The following is a 13,530-nucleotide window of genomic DNA, read 5'->3' on the forward strand; positions in this document are numbered from 1 at the left end:
AAAAACAAAAACTCCTTTGTCTGAGGATGGATGACATCTTTTTATCTGTTTCTAATCTGGCTTCAACTTTCATTTCTTTAGGAGGGAAAAAAAAATCCAAATATTAAATTTTATGCCAAGGCAAGCTATAATAAGTGACAGAAACACTCCATCTCCGGGTCCCTGCTAGCTCTGTGAAGTCAGAACTCTCACAAGGAAGAAAGCAAAATATAGACAGACAAACACTTTCAATGGAGATTTAAAATAAAAACTCTCCTCATGTTCCAAATGCAAAAGCTACAGAAAAATATGTCGCTCCTCCAAGGAAATTTCATTATCTTGAAGCGAAATGCAATTTATCTTTGGAAGGTTTTAAAAAAAAAAATAGCAGGGAGGGGAACCTGCCATAAGAGTTTCATTTTATCACAGCGTTTGGTTTGTTCCAGTCTGAGCCATGTTCCCATATCTGGAAGCACACAAAGGGTGGGAAGTTTTTAAGGTGCAACTCCATCCAAAGAAGGAGGGAGGAGGGAGAATGGTCCAGCCCACTCCATATCTGCTGCTTCAGGGTCCCATTCAGATATTTTCCAACTGAAATCACACACCAGGGTGTTAAAAGCTGGCTTGGATCAGGTGCTCACCTCATGCACAGAAAATTTGCCATTTTTTCCTGCTTTATCGTGATTAATTTCCAATTGTCACCTTGATCAATGGTCCCATGAACACATATCATAAGGATAATATGGTTTTTCCCCCCGATCCTATCACTCATAGGGTAATTACATGGATGATTGCACTCAAGGGCAAGAGCTTGTGTCCTGCACCCTTACACAGAGCACACAAGTTCCTGGTACTGCTGGCATCACCAGGGCACTAAGAGTAGTTTTTCCCAGGTAAAAGGAACAAAACCAGGAATATTCAAGGCCCAAAACCCACTAGTCACACATACAAGCCAGTGAATGTCTCTGCAGGCATTGCAGGCTCCCTGCTGTTTGGATCATCAGTCTCACAGACCACGGGAGGTGAAGGCCGGAAGGACCTGCTGCAGCCCCCTGTCCTCCCTGCACACACCAAACCTCATGCTGAGAGTTCTGCCTTGGTCATTCCACTGCCTGCATGAGAAACCTGCCTCCCAACCAGGTCTTTACCAAGCTACTGCTTTGATTGCCCAGGGACACATTTGAACTGCCCCAGCCGTGCCCCTCTGAACAGGGATCATGGGTACCACAGGGCAGTTGGCAATATCCAGGAAGCCCTTCCCAAAGTCACTCCCAAAGGATCAGCTGCCAAGACCACAAGATGCCAGATCCTGGCTCCCATCATGCACATCCCCCTGCTCAGGCAGAGGTTTACAGTCCTATGAGGAGCAGCTGAGGGAGCTGAGGGGGCTCAGCCTGGAGAAGAGGAGGCTCAGGGGGGCCCTTCTCACTCTGCAACTCAGCAGGGTGGAGCCAGACTCCACTCCCAGGGAACAGGGACAGAACAAGAGGGAACGGCCTCAAGCTGTGCCAGGGAAAGCTCAGGCTGGACATCAGGAGGAATTTCTTCACAATAAGGGTTGTTAGGCATCAGAAAGGGCTGTGCAGGGAGGTGGTGGAGTCCCCATCCCTGGAGGTGTCCAAGGAACTCCTGGACATGGCACCCACAGTTCTGGGCTGGGTGACAAAGTGGTGATCCATCACAGCTTGGACTCAATGGTCTTGGAGGTGTTCTCCAGCCTCAGTGATTCTGTGATGAGCGTGCCAGTGACCTGCACATCCCTATCTCTGTTCCATGATTCTCCATCTAGGGAGAGGAGGAAGACTGTTTTCTTCCAGGAATAGGATAAGTTCCTCAGCCTCAGCTCCCACCCCTCCACCCCACAGCTCAGGATGTCCAGGCACTCCACAGAGCCACACACAATTGCAATTCTTAAAGCAGGCTGCTGGAAGAGGGAAAAAGGGAGTCCTCGCCAGGCTTGATTGGCAGGAGACATCAAGAACCCTTCAAGAGGGGATTTGAGGGAGTTTTGCATTTCAAACACGGCAGGCAGGCAGAGGTTTACCCAGAGTGAAGAGGGAAGCAGCGAGGCTGCTGTTTCATCGGTTAACATCTGGCAGCTGCAAAGCTCAGAGATAATTCTGCCTCCGTCCTCCAGAGAGTTTGGATCTGGGAGGGATGCCAGAGATGTGGCAACTGGGAAAGGATGAAATTCCTTCACAGAATCCAAAACAGGCAGTGAAACATCACAATATTCTTCCTCCCTTTAAATAAGTGACTCTTTGATGCTGACTGAGCCAGTGGAAATGTTATTTCTTTTTGTCTAAGTGGAAGCAGGAGGAAAACAGAGGGGGCGATGCAGGTGGGGGAAGAAGAAACACAGCAACAGCTTTTTTTTTTTTTTTTTACCAAAATCAGACCTTTTTGATCAAAACCTGCAAAGACTTTTGATCAGGGTCTGCAAACAAAGCTTTTAATTGTTACCTGTATTTCTATTCTTAAAAAACCATTAAGGACATCAAATTATTTCCATTTAGAAATACCACATTATAGAAAACCAACAGGAAAATCTAAATTTGGATTTAAAAAATAAAAAATAAAAAAAAGGAAGCTAAAAGAGACCTTTCAGTCAAAACTTGAAACTTATTCAGAGGTAATTCTGAAAATTAACTGTGATGTGTTACAACAGTTTGTGTAAGACCATCATTTGAGGTAAGACCAGATAGTTTCATTGTGGGTATAAGGACAATCCCCCCCTGAGCAGCATCCTGTGCTCTCCATCTCTCTGCCAGCTTTTCATTTGGAGTGGCTGCAGCCAGCTGGGGACAGTGACAGTCCTCACCAGGAACAGGCAATACAGCAGCAAGGCAGCTCTTCAGTTACAGAGGAATTGTCCTAATGAAGCCTGAACGCATATGCTGCCTCTCTGCAGGCATTTCTCCCATGTATGCCACAGTTCATCCCAACCCTCTTTCCAGGCCGCACATCCCTGGCTCCAGGACACGGTCCAAGGAAGAAGCAGCTCAGCAGGGCCATCTCACAGAGCAGCACTTGAGGCAGTCTCAAACTCCACATCCCAGCACATGTCCCTGGGACGGTCTGTCCCCACTCCTACGGTATCAGCACACCCCGAGATCACCAAGCCTGAGCAACAGTGGCCAGATCCGGCCATGGATCTGCGTGGATCCCTCAGACTGAGGAACGGGCTCCTGGCTAGTACAAATTCGGTGAGCACCCGAGCGAAGGGAGATGCTCAAGACCCAGATCAGCCATCTCCTCTCCCCACTTACTCATCAACCAGGGCTGGGGGCAGACACCCCATTTTGCTGCTGCCCGGGCGCTCCGTGTGCTCTCGGGCCGCACAGGTGGCCGAGGTTTTCCCGCACCAACCTCTGGAGGTCAGCAGCCGGCAGCACTGGGGCTCTGCACTGGCGGCTGCCACTGGAAAGAATAAAGCCCGACCCAGGAAAGCAATGGAACTCAGGGAAAGACCCAATGGCTTGGACACAAATGCTCTCTACACACGACAGGTGATCCCAAACGTTTGAAGGGGCTGGCACACATCCTCCCTGCACTATTCTCCTTCCCTGCAGGAATGCAGGAGGGCAGGACCTTCCTCATTAATATGAAATTATTAATTTCCAAAGCCTGCTTCAGCCATTTAATATCTTCAGGTCTCGTGTCAGTTTGTCCAAAAGTGAGCCCTGTTCTGGGAAAAGGAATGAATCCCCATTTCACTTTGCCAGCCTCCAATGTCATTTGCTCATTTCATGTCTGAAGGACGCTACAGCAAACCCTTTACAGCTAAATCATTACTGATTTTACAGAGGTTACAAGTTGCTGGTAACGTAAAAAGAAACTCTTGGTAAATTTATTACACAGAATCTGACATTGTCCTGCATAAATCTCCATGTTCCTGGTAAATAACAGAGATTTCTAGACAATGTGAAACACCAGAAAGAACCTAGGCAAGTGAACTGGAGGTATGGAAGGAAGCACATCTAGACCCACTTGTGCAGAGCAGAAAAGGGAGTCCTAACCTTCATCTGGTCCAAAAAGGTAAAAATCAAAAGAGGAAAGCAGGAGAAATCCTCCTGCTTTCCCCAAACGGGCAGGGAAAGGCAGCAGGTCTGCCAGTACAAGGTAGCCACCTCCTTCCCAGGGACATGCTTCCTTGAGCATCACCAGGATATCATGGGTCAGCATCCCTCAGAGACACTGGTCTGCTATGCACTATCTAAATATTGACTAAAAAGGTGGATTTTCTCCACAAACAAGGCTGTGGCAAGCTGCCTCCAGGTTGGGTTACAGCTCACTCTGGGCTAGCTAGAAACAAGCATTCCTGCCCCCTGGAAAAGAGTTCCCATTACTGCTTCCATCCTACTGTCTAGGAAAGCAAAAGTCTGACTTTCGGTGAGGATCATCAATCTCATTATTTTTAGATGACATTTCTAGGTGTGTTCTCAGAGCTCCAGGTTCACAGCACAAGCACAGACAAGTGGATGGGTCCATTGTGCACTGATAGAAGATCACTCCCCAAAATGGATTGAAGCAGAGGGCAGGTAACGAGTCTGGAATTGTGGTGGTCAAAGAGGACAAATGGAGGATACCTGGCAGAGGACATGTCCCATCAAGTGTTGGCTATGATGTCCCAGGAGCTCACTGACAGCTCAGCCACATCACTCAGGCTCAGGGCAGTGGATCAGATGGCTAACTCCAACCACTACTCTGGTGGAAGGAACAGAAAGTCCCTCCTTTTCCAAAGGGGACAATAAACATCACTTCAGCTACTCAGAACCTCCTCCAGCACATCTAGGCCCCTCTTTATCCTGCAGCCACATATCAGCTGATACTCATTTCTTCCTAGCAGGGCTCCTCTGCAGGTGGAGAGCCCTGCTGGGTAGTACCCACATGCAGTGGGCACCATCTCTCCCTATTGTCCCATTTCCAGCTCTTCCTCATCAGGTGAAAGCTCTCCTCCTGCTGCATCAGGAGGAGTTCCTGGGCTTTCTGAGCTGAGGAAGATCCTTCAAAATCCGTAGGAGGGGAGACTGTGGTTGCCCCATCCCTGGAAGTGTTCAAGGTCAGGTTGGACAGGGCTTGGAGCAACCTGACCAAGTGGAACGTGTCCCTGCCCATGGCAAGGTGGTCTGAGATGATTTTTAAGGTCCTTCCCAATCCAAACCATCCTGTGAGTCTCTGAGTGGGTTGAGTTGATGGATCATGACATGCTCCCAACCCAAACTGCTCCACAACGTAGCTGTGGCCAGGCAGCCAGCCACAGGGCTGCCACTAGCACCTTCACTGTCCCCATTCATCAGCATCTCCTTCAAATCAGCAGCTTCCACTCTCCCACAGTATTGCTCCCAATTTCCCTCCAAGAGCTTCAAGCATATCCTGATGACATCATGCTACACCCCCTTCCCTGCTCTTTCATTTCTTTCATCAAAGTTTCTTTTCATCTCCCACCTCCTTGCTCTGGGGTGTTTTGTTCACCTCCTGCTGCCCGCAGAGCCGAGCTGCTGTGCTAGGAAGGGTTCTGCACTCGGTGTGGAGGTGGGAGCCCTCCCAGGGGGAGCAAACGCGGCATCAGAGCATCTCAAAGCGCACCTCCCTCTCCCCCTAAACCTCACAAGCTCCTTACAAAACCCACAGAGTTACAACAGAGCTCCGTGGGATGAGGTGAATGTCTTTGTCTATCAGACAAGCACATCCCCAGAAAATGGAGACATATAATGAAATGTGTTTAACACGGGCTCAAAACATAGTGTTTGATCTGTGGGAGTCTCCACGCCCCCAGGCATGCTCGGGTCATGCCAGCACAGACAGCAGTGATCCTGAATGCTAAAGGAAGAACCAGGGAAGAAGATCCCCCGGGCTGGATGGGCAGACACAGCTGGAGGCGCAAAGGTTATCTCCAGATTGCAGGTGCGATGCTCCCACCAGCAGGGTGTGGAGACGGTACAACACGAGAGCAAGACCTGGGAGAGGGAGAAGAGATAAACCTGAGAAAAGCAACACTTTTCAGCCTCTTTGGCAACAACAAAATCATGCCTTCTTTTCAGATTAGCTGATTTTCACATGCATTTGCTTTTTTTGAATGTTAGCACAACCATGCAGGTTTGTGTGTGTATGTTTGAAGCAGAACACTGACCCCTTTTGAGGCTATTCAGTGTTACATTTAGCTTGTTCTCTTCATTTCTCTCAAAACCATTTGGAAAAATCTTGCTGAGTGTGGCCAAGCCCCTTCAGAGGGATAGAACACAGAGTTTGCTTCAGTTTTGCTGCTCCAGGCCATGGCTGGTGGCCGCAGGCTGCAGCACACAGATCAGGCTGAACTGGGGGTGCTGGAACAAAAATACTCTTTTTCCCATTTGCACTGAATGTTGTCATTTTGCCAAAATCCAAGGCCCCACAGTTGGTTGCAAATCATCCATCAAAGAAAGAAAAAAATCCTTTGCTCCACCTCAGCACCAGTGAGCCAGGACAACACATGCCAGAGCCTGGGAATGGGGATAATACCACTACCTCAAGGCCAGGCAGCACCTGGAGGCTGACACATCCCACCCCTACCTGTACCTGCAATTTTACAAACTCCATAAATATATATATAAAATAATCTATTTACCTTTCTTCTAAAAAAAGAAAAAAACAAAAGTTGAGAGGCATGGCCCAACCTTAGCTGTGAGCCACTGATTTTTCTATGATATATTACACCTGAATCCGCCAGTGCGATGAGCAGAATGTACCAATTTCGGTAATTGGTGAGGGCCTGAGAGCACGCACGCACTGCTGCCCTAAATGTATATTTACAGTGCAGGTTGTTTGCATTTCTGATGATCTGCGACGCCAAAAGTTAATCATCTCCTCCAGTGCACGCAATCAGCTCTGCGGTGTTCTCTCTGGTGTGGGGGAAGCCGCTCAGACTGTGATTTCAGAGGTGCAAAACACCATTAAACTGTTCAGCGCAGCAGGGGGAGGATGCTGCCAGGACCAGGCACTGCCCAGGTACTCCCTTGGGCCAGAGGACACCTGGGCAATGCAGGGAAACATGGGAACAGCATTGGAACTCCGAGCTGACCAACAATCCTGACGGGCCCACACTAACACCTTGAGGCTGGTTTCAATTTAAACCTGAGTGCTGGCTCAACTCTTCCCACTGGATCTTAGCATTCCCATTCCCTCACCTAAAATCCACTTGAGTAATCAACTGTCAAGCTAATGACTGGGGCACCAAATCAGCAAAGTACTTGAGCACATGCTGAAGTCCCATTGAAAGAAATTAGACCTAAGCAGACACTTTGCTCCAAGGTGAGAGGGCTTTGTGTAAAAAGTCACAAGAAGGCTGTTCAAAACAGGTGTAACAGCGTATGGAAGCAAGCCATTCCCACTTGAGTGGCTTCCAAGCATCTTGCTCAGCACTCACAAGGACCTATCGGAATCATGGGAAACCTAGAGCTTTAGACCTCACTTTATTTTTTTCGCAGCCAAACCTGAGTAGGATTCAGAGGACAGTCCTGGAATGTGCAGGTGGCTCCCAGGTCCTAAGTGCAGGAGAGCACCTCCTGGGATGCCCTGAGGAGGCAGATGGGACATGGATGAAGGACACAGCACCCACAGGCCCCCAGACAGGACCAACACAAGCAGTATCTCCACACTGGGATCCCCCAGAAAGCCACTGGCAGGCCCGGCCCAGCACTGCTCCCTGCAATGAGATCCAGCACTGCTGAGCAGCAGGTAAGCAGGGTTACAGCCCAGGGACCCCAAAAGGAGCCCCCGCTGCCAGCAGCACTGCCCTGGCTTCTCCAAGGAAGGACTGAGTCTGCACATTCCCCCTGCAGCCACGCGCCCACCCTGGCGATCCCCTCATGCCTGTTCCCCAGCGGGTTCGCAGAAATCCCACATCTCAACCCCCCCAGCCACCTCCCAGTCACGCTCCGAGTGACGGGAAGAGCAAAGATCAAGTTTCTCTGCGCACCAGAGAACAGGAATAACGTTTGGTCCTGTCAAGGACAGCACCTCACTCTGGCAGGTTGTTCAGGTAACCACCTGGCACGGTGAAACTGAGCTGTGACTTGTCTAAAGTATGGGATTTTACAGCCCCACACGGTGTTAATGTGTGTGTATCGATATGCATATACATCAATAACCAATGTGTTCCAAGGAGACAGTTTCCCTGGAAGTTTTCCAGCATTTGGATGTCTTTATTACGGTGAGTTAGGTCAAAGCCCTAACTTGCATAAACTGGCACAGCTCTGCTGAAATCAATACCCCTACGCCAGCTCCTGCTATTTGATGAGGTGGCCCAGAATCTCTGTACTGGTTTTACTGTCTTCCTTCATCATCTGCCCAGTTCCCATCTCCTGTATTTTTTCAGCTGATTTTAGTTTTACTTGTGGAGTCCTGGGCAAAAGCTGCAAGGAAAGAGCAACCAACCACAACAGCTTCACTTGTAAGTGAGAAGTCCAGTTGTGTTCACCATCTCAGGGAGGATTTGCTATCTTTGGTCTCCTAGCACTTGGAGATTACTCCTTGGTTTCCTGGAGATCCCCATGTCTGACAGTTCCCCTTAATCCCTCTTGGTGTCCAGCTTAAGAGTCAAGCACAAGACCAAGCTGAGACAGGAGGTACCACAAGGCATTCATGCTCTTCTGCATTCACCCAGGGTGCAGAGACACCTGTAAAAACTGGGAAGAAGCCTTTTCTTACAACAAGCTCTTGCAGAAAGTCAAAAGCAAAGTCACAGACATCTTTCACTGCAGCAGGAGGGTAACAGAGAAGGCCCTGCTTGGCCTCCACAGGGGGAGCAAACCAGTTTACGTGCTAATCCCAGTGTGAGCAACCAGAGCTGGCACCAGCCAGGGCCACTTGTCTGACTTCAGCACTTGGCAGGGAGGGACGGATGAACAAAAATATGTAGCACAGACCCCGGCTGCCCAAAGCCACGGGTCGTTTGCTGTCGGCAAGCAGAGCCAGACGGAAAAATAAATATAGAGAACATCTTGAATTTGGAGAGTGGTTCCTGCATGGCTGCAAGGCTCAGTAATGTCCCTGCACAGGCTTTTCCATGCCCACAGCACATCTGATGGTGTGGCCAAAAGGAGGGACAAAGCTGCCATCCCTCTCCCAGCTCACATGTGTCCATGCAATGCTTCCAAGCTTAGGGATTTGTTATTTCTGGGGGGAAAATTAAACCAAACAAACAAACAAACCAAAAAAAACAACACATAAACCTGAGGCCAGAGCAGAAAAGGAATGAGGGCAAAGAAGGGATTTTGGCAGGAGAGGGCTGGAAGATGATGCTGTGAAAGGGTTCTATTCCAGGGAAGGCAGCCTGATGCCCCCATGGGACAGACAGTGCTGTCCATGTTGACAGCTTGGATCCAAGTGTCTGTCCCCACAGATGCCTTTGGAAGCACCACCTGTACATGTGCAACATCCCAATGCTCCATGCCAATGTGACAGGGCTGGAACAGGGAGGGAGCGAGGATGGGATGCAAGGCAGCAGGCACATCTAAATAAGGCCACAGTGGCAAGGGCAGGATCACTTTAAACAATTAAAGTTTCATTTTAATAGATACCACAAGGGGGGAAACATTCCCATTGGTAAAGAGCAAAACAGGTACCTTTTTTTTCCAAGGACAGTTTTCACAGCTGGCCTCCCTGAAGAAATGAAGCACGTTTGCATCCAGCCCCACTCCTTACCCCACAATTTTAGAACCTATTGGTTTATTTTAGCCAGGTCAGAGTGGGCAGGGATGTCTGAGGGAATTTCTGTTCCTACACTTTGTGGGTTTCTCCACACTTCCACATCTTTAGAAGAATCATGGCACTACTTGCTCAAACACATAAAATACCCAGCCAAGTTCAGACTCATATGTCAAACTGTCCCATTAGACTTGTCCAGCTTGAACATACGGATGTACAAGCTCTTAGCAGGGGTTTACCCCACCTTCTCTCCCCAAAAATCATTATAATTAGCATTCCTGTGACCAGATCACACAGCTATCTGCTGAAAAAAATCAAGGCAGAAGGTGGTGGTGCCTTGGTTCACTGGACATCTCATCCAACTCCTTCTTTATGAGTCTGGGCTTTGCATGGGTACATTCAGTGCCACTTAAGCAGATTGGCTCAAGGACAGCAAATTAAACAAGGCCAAGAAAATCAGCTCTGGAGAGCCTCACATCCTCATGTCCTTCCAAAGTGATTGTGAGCCAGGCCATTTTCTCATTTACTTACAAGGGAAAATGTAATATATCACTTTGCACACCATGATCTGCCCCCAACCCTTCCCAAGCATTTGCTGGTAAATCATGGAGCTGGGCGCATCTGCTCCAAAACCAACAGGGAGAAGTTTCCTCTTTCCAAAAGATAAGTTCAGAGGATAGAAGAGTTTCTAACTCCTCCTAGGGCTGGTGGGAGTTTGGTGCTCAAATTCCAGCATTTTGTATTCCTGGAGTGAGGAAGGTGTGTGTGCCCAAGGGGAGCAATGCCGGATGAAACACCTATGGGTCACTAAACAGAACCACTGCAGAAATCACTTCAGGATTTGGGTTTTTCTGGTCTGTTCTGAATCCCAGTCAGACTTGGGCTAGAGGGGCAGCAGCTTAGGCCAGCCCCTGTTGCAGTCCCCCATCACAGAAGAACTAATAATTAAACACGGGCCAGATGAGGAGTACTAGGTTTTGCAGGCAGCTGAAATATTTCCATTTTAAAAGGCAGGAGGGTGGGAGCTGGAAGCCAAGTGCCAATTCATCTTCCTTCTGCACAACAGCATTCCAAGATAAATTATTAGGGAGGAGCTGTTCATTGCCATTTACATTTCCCATGGATAAAATGGCCCATTCCAACTGTCCTGGGAATGGGGGAAACAGCACAGAAAAACTCCAAGAACACACACCATTCCACTAGCAGTGACTGAGTGGAAGGGATTCTTCCAACAGAGCTGGATGGAGCTGCCCACCAGAGCACCTCTTCAGAGCCTTCAGCTGAAACCAGCTCTGGGCCTTTGAGCTCCCTCCACTGTGACAGTGGATTTGCTCCAGCCCAAATAAGGCAGCCCCAGGGCTGGTTACCTGCAAGCTGGCCTGGCCCTGAGAGCCCTCTGAGCCACAGAGCCCTCACAGTATTAATAAACCTGGTGGCTCAGCCCATCACCCTGGCATCAGGAACCTTTTACTGTACAGGTGTACAGGCTGCTCTTACCTCTCTGTATTCGAACATCAGGTGTCCAAAATCACACCTGGAACCACCATAAATCAAATGGATCCAAGCCCAAGCGCTGCCCTTCGCACATTTAACAGCCCGGGCCCTCTGCGGTGCCCGCGCACAAAGACAGGCAATGTCATCCTCCCGCTGCTCCCTTAACTGCTTATCGATCCCAAAGAGCCTCCAAATGGATTTCTCTGGCTAGCTATCATCCTCCATAGCCCGGGAGATCCCCTCTATATTATAGAGCAGACATCTCAGTTAGAGCTTTATTTAATGCGAAGGAGCAATTAAGCCATCCCGGTTCGATTTATGGCCGGCACAGATAACCCCACTCAACACGAGCCAAGGCCAGTTTAACTTTCAGATACTCATCTCTTGCCATGTGCAAAAAACAGCTTAATTTGTGCATTTTTTATATCCCTAGCTCAAATTCAGACTTCATCTCCAATCAGCCATGTACAAGCTGGGAAATCATTCCCTTGCAGGGTGTCTAATAGATTTCCGTTGTGTTTACTGCAGTCCCGAAGTCAGAGGTCAACTCATCGGGCTTTATTTTCTGAAAACCTTATCTTGAAGCAGGTATTTGGGATGCTGGGGTTTCAGATGTCCAGTGTTATGCTCAGGACAAGATATAAGGAATGGAGGAGCAAGGTACACCTATGACACTCACTTTGGCTGGCAGGTGCAAAGATCAGTTCTGCCAGCACTATATATCTCATGTCACTTCCTCCTTTTCCCATAACTCATCCTATCTACTCCACAGAAAGCAAAGCTGAAACCAGTTTGACAGAGTCCCAGAAGGTCTTGTTTGCATCCTTACCGGCATGGGAAACTTCCACAGCTTCTGCATCATCTGGGCAAAGAGGTAATGACAAACGCAGCAGAGACTGGTGGTGTCTTGGCAGCTGCTGGATTTTAGAAATATTGCAGTATCCACAGGTGAGATAGGAGCACTGGGATAGGAGGTGTGCTGGAGGCTGGAAGCACTGGGACACCCCTGGTACTGCAGACTTACCCACTTATTTGCTCTCAGAATAGTGAAAACTAGAGGGGAAAAATGAAGTTTCTTTCTAGCCCTTCAGGCAATGTCAGCATGTTATTTTAGCATCTTCCAAGCAGGACAGCATTTTTTGTCCCTGCCCATGGCGGGGAGTGGGTGGAAATGGATGATCTTTAAGGTCCCTTCCAATCCAAACAATTTTGTGATTCATTTTATGATTTATTGTACAGTGGCAAATTAATTTAGGAGGAAGATAAAACTATTCAGCATCTGAAATAGAGTATTATTTCCTGCAGCATTAATCGGTGGCATCAGTACCACGTAATTTGTTACCGGTGGCATTTTTCTGTATGGCTTCATTTCCTTAAAAGCATGGGAATTAATGAGGTGTTTGCATTGGGAAGGGATTGGCAGGCACCGAGCATAATGTGGGCAATCACCGGAGAGGCTTCCTGGCTGCGTGGAGGCACCAGGGTTTGTAAACCAGGGTGTAAATACCACAGATCTGTTGCCCTACAGGGATTAATCTGCTCTGAGGCAGACGTGATTCCAGCAGCTGAACACCTGCCCTGCTGTATTTAAGTGCAGAACAAGAATTCACCTCACTTAATGTACAGCAACACTGAATCCTCATCATTTTGTTTCTCAGTAACTGAGTTACTGGTGATGTCTTTTCCCAGAAGAAAGTCAATCAGGAACCATCCAGCCCAAGGGTGTCACTTGCCCTGTGAATCACAGCCCTTCTGCTCATGCCATAATTGTACTTCACCTCCTTATCTTGTGTACACTGAGGAACTCCAGGAGGGAAAACCCCCATCCCTTGGCAGGGATCCAGCCCAGGGGAAGAGCTGCCAAGGGGACAATCTCCTGGTGGAGGTTGGTGTCTGGTGCATACTGGAGTCATTTCCAGGAAAAGGAGAGATGGAAGAGGGCTTGAGGCCAATAGGTTGAGGAGAGTGGTTCTGCCACTCTATTCCACTCAGGTGAGACCCCACCTGCAGTGTGTGTCCAGCTTTGATGTCCACAATATCAGAAAGGGTCCGGTGGAAGCTGGAGCCCCTGTGCTTTGGAGCCAGGCTGGGAGAGCTAGGGGTGTTCACCCAGAGAAGAGAAGTCTCCAGGGACATCTTAGAGTCCCTTCCAGTGCCTAAAGGGGCTCCAAAAGAGTTGGAAAAGGACTTCAGACAAGGGATGGAGTGACAGGACACAGGGAATGGCTCCCCACTGCCAGAGGGCAGGGTTAGACGGGATTTTGGGAAGGAATTCTTCCCAATGAGGGTGGTGAGGTGCAGGCCTCCCCTGACTTAGCATTAAAATGGGTTACCCTAAAAAAACCTTCCCATGTTTTACAGGGGTTCAGA

The sequence above is a fragment of the Parus major genome, chromosome 9, assembly GCF_001522545.3.
Source record: "Parus major isolate Abel chromosome 9, Parus_major1.1, whole genome shotgun sequence".
In the NCBI taxonomy this organism is placed as follows: domain Eukaryota; kingdom Metazoa; phylum Chordata; class Aves; order Passeriformes; family Paridae; genus Parus; species Parus major.